At 30.3% G+C, this 14,756-nt stretch overlaps 1 protein-coding gene across 5 annotated transcripts in view; it reads right to left on the bottom strand.

Annotated features, from left to right (window-relative positions):
• Window positions 1-14,756, bottom strand: part of Mp (collagen XV/XVIII-type protein multiplexin) — a 288,473-nt gene that overhangs the window by 186,829 nt on the left and 86,888 nt on the right. The gene's annotated exons all lie outside the window — the stretch shown is intronic.

Genomic DNA, 14,756 nt, shown 5'->3' with positions numbered 1-14,756 from the left:
GGGATATATATACGGGATAGTTTGTCGAGTGCTTTTAAGATTAATTTTCACTTCAATTCCATGTCGCTGCGAATACATTTCAGTCGAAAACACGTTCGAGTCCATCGAAATACAGCCTGCAAATTACATTCAGGCGATACTCTCTCTCACCGTCTGTCCGCTCGATCGAAAATCTTTTCACTTCGAGGACGACTGAATTTAATTAACTTGCGCCGCGACCCCGGAAACTCTTTCCTGGACGCGCGCCGTTAAATTCCTAAACAGCCGGCTAATTACTTTCCCATCGTTTCCGGTTTACCGCGCGCGCTTTCAAGATTTTCCGGGAACGGCGCGGAAAATGCGAGAAAGGAAAGTTTCTTGTTTGCGTCGGGACTTGTATAAGACGCTCAAAGGTCAACGTTGCCATGATAGAGATTTACCCGGACCCGCCTTTGTGTGCTGTGGATTTATTCGCATAATCGCGGGCCAAGTTTTTCGATGAACTTCGCCGGCGTATAATGAAGTTCAATCGTTTCGCGGGATGCGATGGGATATTGACGAACTTTTATGAATCCGCTGCGTCCAACTCGTGAAATTTATTGTCGATTCTCGTCGCCGGATAAGTTATCGCCGGAACTAGAACTAATTTTCTCGGCAATGCAGAGAGCTTTACTTAAGCCATTTATTTTTCAAGCAGCAGAAGCCGTATAAAATTTGACAGGCTAAATAAAGAAAAAAACCATAAATTATTAATCAGATTTAATATTCTCTTTCCACCCATTAGCCTTTTAAATTTTTTTGAATATATTAACTTAATAAATGTATATGTATAGGTTTTTTTGTTCTATCATTATCTCGAACTTGCGAGAATGAAAAATTAATTAACTGGATCCGTCGATAAACAATTTTGTGTGTATTATTATTTCAAAATTTAAAACTGTTTCAGAAACATGATTGTGATTGAAAGTTGATTTTTTTTCGCATTAAAACGATATCCTATCTAAATATAAATTATTTATCGGAAAAATAAAAATATTTTTCGAAATATAGCATAGTTTTATATATTTACAGCTATTTTAAGAATCTGATAGTTCTCATATATTTGTCACGCAAACAATGCTTCGGTATTGAGGTATAACTTCTAGATGACTATTATTCGTCTATTTTATTAAAGTTCCAAAATGTTCGCTCCTGTCACGTTCAAAATAAACTGTTCATTGAACAGCGCGTTTCACCAGAAATAATCGAATTATCATAATGTTATTAATTCTACATCTATCAACTCATATCTAATAATGCGTTAAACAGATATAAATTATCCAAATTATCGTCAGGGTTCGACGAATATATTTGTCTGCTCGTGACAAATGAATATTACCGATTAACTAACCAAAGTATACGATACAAAATCTTTTACACAATGATGATAAAATATTATTATATTATTCACTATAATTGATCATAATTGAGTCATATTATTAATAATAACTTTATATTTTTTATTATATTAACAGTGATTAAAATATATTTTTAAAAATTACAAACTGTTTTTATATCTATAATAAAGACAATTTATTCCAATTCAATTTTGATTTGTTTTTGAAGAATTTACTTAAATATCTAAATATAGTAATTACATAATTATATAACCAATTGAAACGAGAATTATACTTAAAATAATGGTGGTTAGTTCGAGTCTGTGTTATTAAAAAAACTAAAAATAATGAAAAATCAATTTGCAATAATTAAGATATGAAGATGTTAAATATCTGAAAGAAGAAAAAAAACAAAATTTTGGAAAAAACGAAACTCGTTTTTTGTTTTCAGAAAATCGTATTTTATAAACAAAAAATATTTCCTTTTTTTCTTTTCCATTTACATCTCTAGCATTGACACAATATCGTTCATTTTAAATTCTCCGCTCTTAAACGTAATTCTATCGACAGCTTCTTATCGCGCTTCAAATCGCAAGCTGTTCTCCAACATCGTACGCGTGCACGAAACAATTTAAATAAAAAACAAGATCGGAGAGCTCTCGGCAATGCGCTCTCCAAGTGCCTCTCATCGTTGCTGTCGCGGGTCCGAGGTAAGAGAACACTGATCGAGGGGGTGAGCGTAATTTATTCGGAATCGATAATCAATTTACTGTCCGTCGCGCGAGCGGAACAACACGGACCGCGCCGTGTCACGTGAAAGAGCGGGAAAGAGCGGCGGGACAAGAGGTTGAAGACGGGAAAACGAGATGTGTACGTGGTGTGAGCGAAAATGGGGCCGAGAGCGGCAACGGTTATGGCAAGCAAATAATCCGCGTCCATCAGTATTTAAATGAGTTCCATCGAAAACGGAAGAGAAAAGCGGAACGGGGTCACCCCGTTGGCTCCTGCGTCTTATTTATTCCGCATCCATTCGCAGGGCATAATCCGGCAAATTAGAGGTAAGAGACGCCAGCGTCTTTCGGTATGTAGAAATTGCCATTTAATGATAGAATAAGACGGTATATCTTGGTCGCATTATTCTTCGATTGTTCTACTGGCGCGACTTGTTCGAATACGACGCGCAAAGTTTCCCTCTTTTTTAAAAATTTCTCAGAAAATAAAATGTATCAAATTTTCATATACAATTCAAAATAAAAGGTGATTTAAAAAAATATACCAAATTCTATCCTTCTGTTTAAATCAAAAGACGAAAAACTTGATAACGCGAGAAAATGATAAATTAATTTAAGAAGCATAGACGAGCGCGTTTCATCTACGGCATTTACAATTTCCGCTTAACAATCTTTAGCTTTTGTTAATCAACTCGGATTAATCATCCCCATCAGTCGACTTCAGCTGGTGATGGATTATACTCAAAGAAAGAAAAAGTTTTAGTCACAATATAGTCAACGCTAACTGAGACGTTGATGCAGCAGAGCTTAGCGACTTTAAGCCGTAATATTTTCATCATTACAGACTTATTAATCTCGAGGAAAACACTAATCCGTCGCTCAAACTTTTAGAATGACATCTTGAAAAATTATTCTGAGCACAATTTATACAAATAAAGAGTTTATTCGCGTGCATACAAAGGTGCACGCATACATAAGCATAATGGAATTATTCTAAACGTGTTTATTGAAAACATACGTGCTCTCTTTCCCTTCGTGGCGTTTTGTGAAACGATGGTGAAGATTGTCGGAAGAGGAGGTCGTAACCGTCCGATGCTAAGCGAGATGAAGGTGATGGGGTGATGTTACTGCATCGCGGCTTATGAGAACGCAGGATGCACATCCTCGGGCTCATCGCTCATTTTGTTTGCCAGTAACGCGTGATATTAAAACGTGGCATAACCGGTGCGCGGATCACGCCGAGGTAATTTTACCGAATACATTACGAGTCTCTCTGAGATTTCGGGATCCTTTGAAAAATGGTTTACGTTAAATTCAACGAGCACGTTAATATTCTTATGATACATAAATAATCGGCACGTTAAATTGCATATTTGATGCTTATGCAAGAATGTTGTTAAAACATATTCAAAGAGACGTTCCAGAATAATTCTCTGTGTGAACATTATTATTGTATTATACACACAACCACAGAAATATAAAACTAAGCACGTATAATAAAGCGGTAAAAATTAACGAATTAATAAAACGGAACAAAATTATTTCTTTCGTTGATAGTGAAAAATTGAAGAGACATCACTTATAAATTTATTTGTAATTTATTTGTATTTATTTATTTGTTATTGTTAGAATTATATCTCAGTGTATTATCTAGTTAGATACTCATGGTTACTTATTTAATTTACGCGGGCTAGAGCCGCCGCTGATAGACAGTTCCTTCCTGTTGTCTAATTACTTTTTAGAGTCAGTCGGAGAAAGCCTGTGCTACACATCGTCTCGTTATTAATACCAAAGATACATACAGTTAATTTATACTTACGTAATTTCGGCGCCCGAACATTTGTAGTGTATTCAATAAATATAGTTATACGCAATCCGTGTGTGTTACTCTGCTTAACCCAACAGTTATATAATAGTTATATATAATATTGTTATAACAATTAGAGTAAAAGGGTATAATATGCCCTACATTTGTTTAAATCAATATAAAATAAATGCTTATGATGAACAGATTATTAGTAGATAAAATTTACAAAGATTTATTAATATTATAATTAATATTATAATTTTTATTTAATTGAGTATTTTAATTATGAAATCAAGTTTTTTAAAATACTGAAAAAGGTATTTTGTCTCTTGGAGACTTTGCCTCAAATAACTAGTCAACAAAAGATTTTCTTTTTAAATTATAAAATTCAAACATAAAAATTCATATTTTAATTTAACAAAAATATTGATCAAATATTTACAAGATTTACATTTTTCTCTATTTTTTCTAAAAAAAAACATTAATACTCATTTGTAGCGTCTCGACTTTTGCCATTGCTTCTAGCAATGGTTCTCTATATCTTCTTGTAGATTTTATATTAGACTTTATATTTTGTCCATGGTCTGTGCCAAAAAAGACAATAACAGAAATGTTATAATAAAGTTGGAACATATTATCCCTATGTGGGACACACACATTTTTGCATTTTTGAAGAAAAATACATCGTCATACATATCGAATAGAAAAAACATTTGTATACGATATTGTCACCGATTATATTTTATAGACTATACTCTTATAAATACAATGAGAACACGATGTATAAACAATAATAATAATTATTTTTATGGAATAAAAAATGATTAAAAATATTTACCAACAAATTTTATATTTGTAACATATTTTTAATAACTTTTTTCCTTAAAAGTAATTTTGTAATTTTTTTAATGTAAAATCGCAATTTTATGCGGTTTCCCGATTAATTATGCACTGTCATCTATCGATCCCCGTTTCACTAATACATATTATGGTAAACTCTTTATGTTTAAGTAATGAGTAGAGAATTTTCCCTACTCATTGGTCAGGGCGTATTACACCGTTTTACTCTATTTTGATATCATTACACACATGTACAATAACTTTATAATGAGCTCTGCAAGGTACGAACAATTTTGAAACAATATTATTGAATAAAAAAATACTAAAATAGGTATAAATAAATAGTTAATTTAACAAGCTATATATAATCGACATTTAATAGTAATATACGCATTATCTAAATAAAAAAGAATAAATAAGAATCTTTCCAGTAACTAACAATAAGGCTTAATTTTTTCCTATATTTTATTCATTCCTTAGACATCTCACTAGACAATAAAGGTTTATGATTCGGGAAAATATAGTAAAACCAAGACAAAATTCGGTCAGCTCTTCATCACCAGCGAAAAAAAAAATGATTTCTGCGTTTTGTTAATCTGCTGATTAAGTTCGTTAATTTTTACCGCTATATTGTAAGTGTGTAATTATCTCCGTGATTATACAATAATGAAAGTATATGGAGTTGCTACACCGGGCCCGGTTGCTCCTAAATGGCTAATTTCTTCTAATGAAGTAACCGTCGCACACAGCTCTCCGACGGGAGGCGCCTAAATGGCTCTCGTTGCGAGAACGGAAGTGGCACGAGTGAGAAAAAAGCCGCAAGCCTGGTCGCGTAGTTAAAATTTTATGATCACGCGTATCGTATTTATGACTAGCTAGAGCAAAGGCATGTGAACCGTTGTTAAAAATATCTTAGCGGCGACGCCGCTTTAATTAATGCCGGCTAAATGAGTCGCGCGGCTCGCGCGGGGTTAATTAGACTTGACTGTTTATAGCGTTTTTCAAGATGTCGTCTAAATAGAATCGTTTCAGCTAGCGTTCTCGTCATTGTCACGAAGGTTAATTCCGTCATAATAATTATTAAATCGCCCGTTATATCGTGTTAGAGAAAATTATTGCTCGTTAAAGAGAATATCAATCTCATTAAACTTTATTAATTTATTACTTAGAATACACATTGTTCTAATAATTCGAGAATATTTAACTTTAAAACGATCAAATAACAAAGCAATATATAAGTACATTGTATGTTAATAAAAGTCTTATTTAAAATATTTGTTCGAGATTTTACGAATCTCCAAAATAAATTTTTTGTTAGAGATTGCAATCAAATTATTTAAATCAATTATTATCTTTAGATATTTTATTTATAAACAAAAACTAAATTACTTAATTCAATAATTTGCATACTTTGTACTACTCGCTACTTGTGATGAATTTTTAAAAATTCCATCAGCCTATAAAAGAACCTTAATTATTAGATCTTTAATATAAGCAACCTTTTATATGATTGAATTAATACGGAGTTACAGAATTAACATTTATCTCAGTTCAACGAATATTTTGTGACTTCAATAAGAATTTCTTCAGTGGAATTTAACTACTAATAGATCATCCCGCTGACATTTTTCACGAACGACTAATTTCTTACAAGGAAATGCGATATCATTCTTTTCCTCTTGCAGAGCTTTTGCGTCAAAGACTATCGCTTTTATTTGAATGATAACAGGACGCGCTATTCCAGGAATCTATATTCCGTATTCCGAGCTTGCTTATGTTGGCGCACGATGCACGTGTACTTCGTCCTCATTACCTCTATGCCCTCTTTCGCAGCTTTTCTTACAGACATCTCCTCCTTACTAAGGGATGGCATAACGGCACGGACGTTTTCCTCCGGAACGCAACGGAAGATTCTCTGGGTATTCTTATCGCAGAATTCGCCTCACACAAAGCAACGTACTAATTTTTCCATCGTATTGTACGCTGCTGTTTGTAACATTGCTGCTGTTTGTAATAATACGGCAGAATTAAAGGGGCAACGCTGGGGTTAATGGCCCTTTTTTTCTCATCGCGACATTAAACTACGCGCGGATGTCGAAATCCTTTTCTTTTCTCATCGTAGTTTTTTTCTACGTCCTCTTCTCACCGGCATATCTTATCTTGTAATTGGAGTTCTGTAATTTCGGGATGCGTGACAATATCATTACGAGATTTGTCTTCTTGTCGCGATAATTTTTCGCGAGAATAGTAACGCAAATTCTATGCAAATTTAAATATCACATATAAAAGTTAGTTTTGCGGTACTAATTTGATATAAAACTCTGATATGTTTCTATAATAACTTGAATAAATATAATAAATAGAACATACGTGATACAATATTATCGCATTTACACATAATGTGACATTGCTTCCTGAATATGTTAGAAAAATAAAACTCTTAGTTAAGATTTTTTTAATTTAAGTCATTTTAAGAGGAATATCTTTTAAAATCTAATTCAGTAAATTTAAAATAGTAATTCAATTTAGAGATAAATTGGCTCTTTCTATCGTATTTTACAAATGAGACAGTTCTTTTATATTCAACAATTTTAATTTTAAATCAATAAAATTAAATCAGATGATATTGAATTATTTGTGTGTACAATCATCAATATTATATTAGTATCAAAATAAAATTTTGTTGATTATTTAAAGTTATACGAAATACCAAAGCTGATCTTGATTTGTCTCGTCTCAAGAAATTCAAGACAAGATTTTTAATTAATTATGAAGACAATACCAAGATTAAGATTGTCAAGAAAGATTAATAGTCTTGTTAAAATTATTGATGTTTTAAAAAAACTGAAATATGAATATTTATAAATTAGATGAGAGAAAATCACTATGTTATTAAACGGACTTAAAAAATTTTATTTAATAAATGAAAACATTTATATTAATAAATTTAGAAACAATTAATGCAATAAACAAAATATAAACAATATAAAGTTTTACACAATTATTTAGCTGCACAAAACTTTACATATACCATATGTACATAGTTTTCTAATTTTATGCATGTAAGCCGCATTTGTATTCTAGCAGATTACATTATAAAATACAATATATATATCTATGCAACTATTATACCTTTTCGAAAAAACAACGTATATATATATATATATTGTCTTTTACATATGTATTGTGTTTTATAATGTAAACGAATAATATGAATAACAATTATCTTAAATTATATTATAAAGACTATATTAACTATGTTATTTTAAATCATCATTCAGTATTGTTACAAAGATTCAAGATGAACACAAAATTTAAGTTTTCAAAGATTTTTAATAAATTATTTTCTTTATACCAATACAATATTTTTACGAATATTGTGTCCTGAGTTTTCTTGAACTCTATTATTATTATTATTAATTGTAGAAAATTTTTTATGCTGAAACATTGTTAGTTATTAATGCGTTTTATTATAAATGAAATTTTTATTATACATTTAGAGATTTTTATTATAAATAAGATAGTAGTTTGTTGAAAAACTATACGGACGCAGCGTGAACTTTTCAAATATACGCGGCACGTGAATAAGCATTTGTGCACATACCGGATAATGACGGATTTTAGAGCATGCCGCGCATATTGCAGAGGCCGGTATGAAGATGAACCGCAGTGCAAAATTGCCCAAAACACTTGGAATAACTGCGGTTCTGTGAAAGTCAATCCATTCCGGTAATGGGAGTCGCGATTGGTAATTTATCGACTGCTCGATTCCCGAATACCAGAAAGAATAGAATCTTCCGTTTCCATTATCTTAAAGAAGGCATTCGTTTAGCAACATGAAGAAATTAACAATGTAAAAAGAAAGAGATTTAATAAAATATAAGATGGTATTAGAAGTGGCTCATTTGTTGTAAATGTGAATATCGTTGCAACATGCGTTATCTATATAATTGCGTTATCTATATAATTTAAAGAGAAGGATGTTACTTAAATATACAGGGTATCCGATAATAATCGTATCACTTCTCATATGCAAGTAGAGCAGGTTAAATAGAAAAATTCTCTACCATTTTGTGATTTTTACAAAAATTAATGAGAAAATAATTAAAAAAGATCGACAAATTTATGGGAATATTAATATAGTGGCGAAAAGAGACAGTCCGCTGTACCTGGTTACTAAGATACTAGAATTCAAAAACGTTCCTTCAATGCTTCGTTATGCACCTTAGTAGTCACACAGCTGTCTTTTGCCACGTGCTAATATTCGCGCGAATTGATCGATATTTATTAATTAATTTCTTATTAATTATTGTGAAAATTGCAAACGATACAAAACGGAGTTTTCTATTTAGTTTAATTTAGCTCCAGCTGCACATGAGACGTGATATGATTATTACCGGACACCCTGTATATTTTTCTATGTATTAAACATATATATATTTTAGCTTCTTTATATATATAATCTTAAGAACATATATTTGATCACTTTAGATTACAAATTAATTTTGTTTACATGTGAGAAATGTTTACTTTCTTCCACTAAAAAGTTGCCTCGATATACAATAATAGAGTATATTTCTCTTTCGTATTTTGGATTAAATTAATAATTTTAATATATTTACTGGTAAAATATTATTACTAATTGGTAAAATATTATTACTGGTAAAATATATATGACAATTAAAACACAGTTAATATGACATGCAAATAATAAGCGGTTCGCTAAAAGAAATGTAATTATCGCAAATATACATAGCATACTTTTTATTATAAATATCATAAATTTCCGACCACATGAGAACTCCCCAATCATAAAGTTAAATTTAGTCGGAAATAATATCTTTCATTTGCATTAAAATATGAGAGATTATTAGAAAAATAAATTTTCTAATAAATAATATATATATATATATAAGCATTTATTAGAAAAATTAATTATAATTATTATAATTTTTTCAAACATATGTGACATTTTTTATCGTCTCATAAAGAATAAGTATATATGATTAATTTTTAACATAAAAAAAATTCTTAAAAAAAGAAGAGAAATTTTCAATCGACAATGTCATCGGCGATCCACACGTTGCTTTTTCAAAAATAAAAAAACTGTTTTTAAATTGTTGCAAACTTTTGTATGTGATTTGTATGCACGTAACCACTACGTAAATCCCATTGCTTTTGCCTATAAAATACGAATATGTGTTGTATCTCGAGAAAATTGCAGCTTCTATTCGTATGTTCTTCTTACGAAACCACCACCTTGCAAAGCATCTCCCGTCGTCGTCGTCGATAGAGAAGGGGCGAGAGATGGCACAATTTATAGAGATTAGCCCGCGCAGGACGAGAACTTGCGAATCGTGTTGATCGGAATGGCTGCGGAACTTTTCTGCGTCTCGTTGTTACCTTGGGAAGATGTGAAAAAGTCAAACGAAAGACGCGGAAAATAGCATCGCGAGACTGGAACGACAGCACGATGCACGATAAGAATGTCTCCCGGGTGCGATGCAACTCTGTTCCAAAATCCTTGTTGCGCAAAAGTGCAAGAAAAGCGGAACGGATCGCTGGGAATCACGCGAATGTTCTTCCACACGCATATTCGGACATACTCTCATGTCTGATTACTTTTCTTTTATTCTTACACAATTTTGATGATATTTTATTTCTACTAAATGCTTTTTTTATTTGATAATATATATAAAACTTTTATAAATAAATATAAAACGTAGTATATAATTTTATATATAAATATATGAAATTATATATTTATATATATATAAATTATATATAATATATATAATTTTAATATATCATAATTTTATATATAAATATTATATATAATATTATATATAAAAATTATATATATAATATATAATTTATACAATCTTTATATATAATATATAAAACACTTTCAAAGATGATACGTAAAGATTATACGTCTCATAAAAAGTAAATATAACTGATTAATTCTTATCAAAATAGTTCTGGTCATACAATAAATAAGTGAGGGCAATTGCAAATATGTAGAGCGATGTAAAAATGCGAAAATTATTTTTATGTTTTCATATTTTGCTCAAATGTGCACAGATTAATTATATTTTATTTACCTCTAGAGCAATATTATTATTTTTTTTCTATCCCTACGTGAGGAATAAAAGACACGAAACATAAAATATGCGTAATAACAAATTTTTTTTAGCATGCATTCGCGAAATATTAAATGTTGTCAGGCCAGTAATATTCACGCGATGTAATTATGTATATTCGCATGCATAACAAAATGCACTTACACGTACGCACCGACTAATAACGGTGGTATATTGACAGCTTCCGATTTTAATAATTAAAGATACGAAAGAGGGAAAGCGCGGTTGCATTCGAAAATCATGAATTTTCACAATTTTGTTCCCTTTCAACTTTATCACAATATATCACAAGCGTTGTTCCATCTTCAATTGCTTATCACCATTTAAATTATTTATTATGCATTCCGAGTTAATTTTAAAATCAAACAAGATTTTTTAATAAAATTTTCACATTGAAATATGAAATGATATTCTTCTTTCTATCTTGATACAATTAAACCGGAAATTATCTTGATCACTAATTGTAAGATAATCGATAATTATTGGCTTTGCAATTGCAAACGATTTAGTGTTTATAAAAAACTCTTTGTCTGCAATCTGTCTTTAATAATTCACACGAAAATTAAATTTCAAATTATTTCGAAATAAAGAGAGAGAGAAACCTGATTCCTCCTTTTGAAAAAATTCGTTAATAATGGAATCTTCATCATTCCTTCATCATTCATGAAGATATGACAGTCTGTTTTCGACTAGCACAGAATCAAAATTATGCTAGGATCGTAAACGACCGAGTCAGTATATTTTCGCAAATAAATGAATTCTAATTTTTCCCGTTTTTTGGCATTTTTCTAGTATTGATTACTAAAATGACGAATAGAAAAAATAATATGTACATTCTATGTAATTTCCAATTACTCAAAAAAAACATATATTCTTAGTAGATATCTTATATTTTTATACTGTTTGCATAGCAGATAGATGGTTCTTTGAAATCATTTAGGCTAATTTGGCTTTTGCATCTTTTAATTCACTCTCCATTCATTTATTACTATTCGATTAAAAATATTTATAATTAATTTAATTATTTATATGTATCTCCTTATAAAATTATTACACTTTTAGGTCTCAAAATAATTATAATTTTTGAGATTACCGCAAGTTTATATTCTTTTGAAAAGTCATAATTTAAAGTATAAATCTGCAACAACTTTTTTTCATATTTATTTATTGCATTTATGAAATTTTTGAGAAATTTTTATTTTTGGCTGATTCTTGTCCGATTTTATAAAAAAAAATTTTAATATTTGACTTCAACAACGATTGGATGATGTTACAAAAACTTCAAAGAGTAATCCCAAATTTTTTCAGATTTTTTAAAACTTAGAATAATAAAAGAACTTTGGGAAGTCTTAAGTGATCTAGCGTGCAGACCGTGCCAGTAAAAATAATCTTGCAGACGCACGATTACGACGGAAGATTACGAACAAAACGGCTAACGTATATATGTAAAGTTCGAAATTACATTTTATCGTATTTTGTTCTTATAAAAGCATATTAGAAATATATTAATTAATACGCATAAGTTATACATTACATTTCGACACAATAAAATTATAAAAAATTTTCTCGGGCAATTTTATCAATAGCGCATAAATTAATTATCGCAAGAGAAATTTCCGTCGCGCAAGGTGAAAGCAATGTAATATATAACTGATTCGAAATATTGCAATATGTTACAGTTCGTCTATTACGGAGGATAACTAATTAACGAAGGATCGAGTAAATCAATGCATTTCGTGCATCGATGTGCAACACGTGGCTCTTGTGTAGATGGTCATATTGCGTCAGGATGAGAACTAATTATCCTCTCCTATATTGGTGATATGTAATCACGCTGTCCTCGCTGTTAATATGATATAGAGGTTCTAAAGGACTGGGATGATACATAAATACTATTTCCACGCTTTCGCGCCGAGTCGATATTAATTACTTGGAACAAAGCATGACCCCTGAAAGGGGATCGCCATTGCTTCCAAGAATGCTTCAATCGATATATTCTACATTGATGATTTTATATGAATTAATATATGCGATTCTATATATATATAGAATTTATGCATTATAATAGTCGTTAGAATTTACTTACTGGAAAAGTTTATATTTTTCGAGAAAGAGTTTGTTAATATATTTTCATTTGCGATTAATATTTTTAATTTCATATGCTTCAAGTTCATATACATATTTACAAAAGATAAGTTTAAAGAATTATGTGCTAAAAGATCGGCCGATATCAATATATGTATTGCTATTTATGAAATTGAAGTACAATAATTATATTATTATTGATATTGGAATGATATTTAAACATAATTTTTTTAGACTTATCTTTAGTAAATATGATTCTTTTAGTGTAATTTTGAAAACTTATCTTTAGGCGCAGATTATTGCAAAGTGCAAAAGGATCTCTCGATAGCAAATTGCTGTTCTCTGAATCGATGATTGCAAACGACGAAAATCCTTCGATCTTTATTGTGTGTGGTGTCTTTCTCGAGCCATTCGAATGCTCTTTGAGAGAGCAATAGCGAGAAATGGAGGCACCAGATCTATAACATCAATATAAGATCTCGATAAGATCTTTCGTACTCCTTCTGAATCTGCTACCCCTTATCCAATGGCGCTCCCCGCATTTTCGTGCCACTCTTTTACCTCGTTCTCTTTTTTATTTATTTTATCAAACGGTTATGGTATTAAATTCTTAAGGGATATACCGATACGGATTTATCTTTCATGAACCGCCGCTTTTAATTCCGCGGCTGTTCGTTCTTGCGTCTTATTTTGAAGTTTACGGCTGACCCTCTTAATACGACGAAACTCGTGAAACAAGTAACAAATGTGTAAGGAAAAATTCGTTATGAATTCCCGAACGAATCATTTTCGTTTCTCGAAAGAATGCGAGATATTCTATAGCGTATGAAGGAAAATGCGAATTGAATCTTGAGATGTATAAGATTCACCTTTAAACGCGCTCAGAGAATCAAAAAGAAAGGCAAATAGAGATATTTTTTTTTTAAATAAATTCGTTTATATTCTCGGCCAATAAATGAAATCAATTTGTTCAAAATAAGAGAAAAACAATATCGTTCGGGAAGACGTCGTGTTGCGTGGCCTCACGAAACGAAACATATTTTTAGCCTTATGTTAACATCGTGAGTTCACGTAAGTTTCTAGGATTGCACAAGAAATTAGTTTTAATGTTGTCTTGTTTTGAAATTCGAGACAAGATCCAGACAAGATTTCTAATTAGTACCAAGTTTATTGGTCTTGTCAAGATTATTAATTTAAAAGAGAAATTAAAACATATTTGTTTATAAATTAGATGAAAAAACTTACATACAATATATATCAATTTAAAAAATTTATTAAAGAAATAAAAACATTTATATTAACAAATTTAGATTAATATTTATGTTAACAAAATTAGAAACAATTAATATAATAAATAAGATGCAACATGAAATTTTACAAAATTTTTTAACTACATAAAACTTTGCATACAACACGTGCGCAATTTTCTGATTGCATGCATGTGAGTCGCAACTGCATTCTAGCATTACTATATACAACTGCCTTTTCGTAAAAGACAATGGATATGTATATACGTACATATTAATAATTTTTGTCTAATACTGCACTTGTTTAAAATAATATTTAATATAATCTTTATACATTTTATTATTACTATTTATGTCATTCGTTTACTTATCAAAATATGTAAACGAATGACATAAATAGTAATAATTAAATTATATTATAAAGATTATGTTAAATATATTATTTAAAACAATTGTTGAATATTAGATAAAAATTGTTAATAAATTCGAGATAAGACAATACAAGACGAAATTCTTGCTAGAAAAGTTTACTCTAGACCAATGCAAGA

The sequence above is a fragment of the Camponotus vicinus genome, unplaced genomic scaffold (assembly GCF_025532165.1).
Source record: "Camponotus vicinus isolate PSW18456_S1 unplaced genomic scaffold, iyCamVici1.0 SCAF_2, whole genome shotgun sequence".
Classification (NCBI taxonomy): domain Eukaryota; kingdom Metazoa; phylum Arthropoda; class Insecta; order Hymenoptera; family Formicidae; genus Camponotus; species Camponotus vicinus.
The sequence above is the reverse complement of the archived record's forward strand: the minus strand, read 5'-3'. Positions and strand labels throughout refer to the sequence as shown.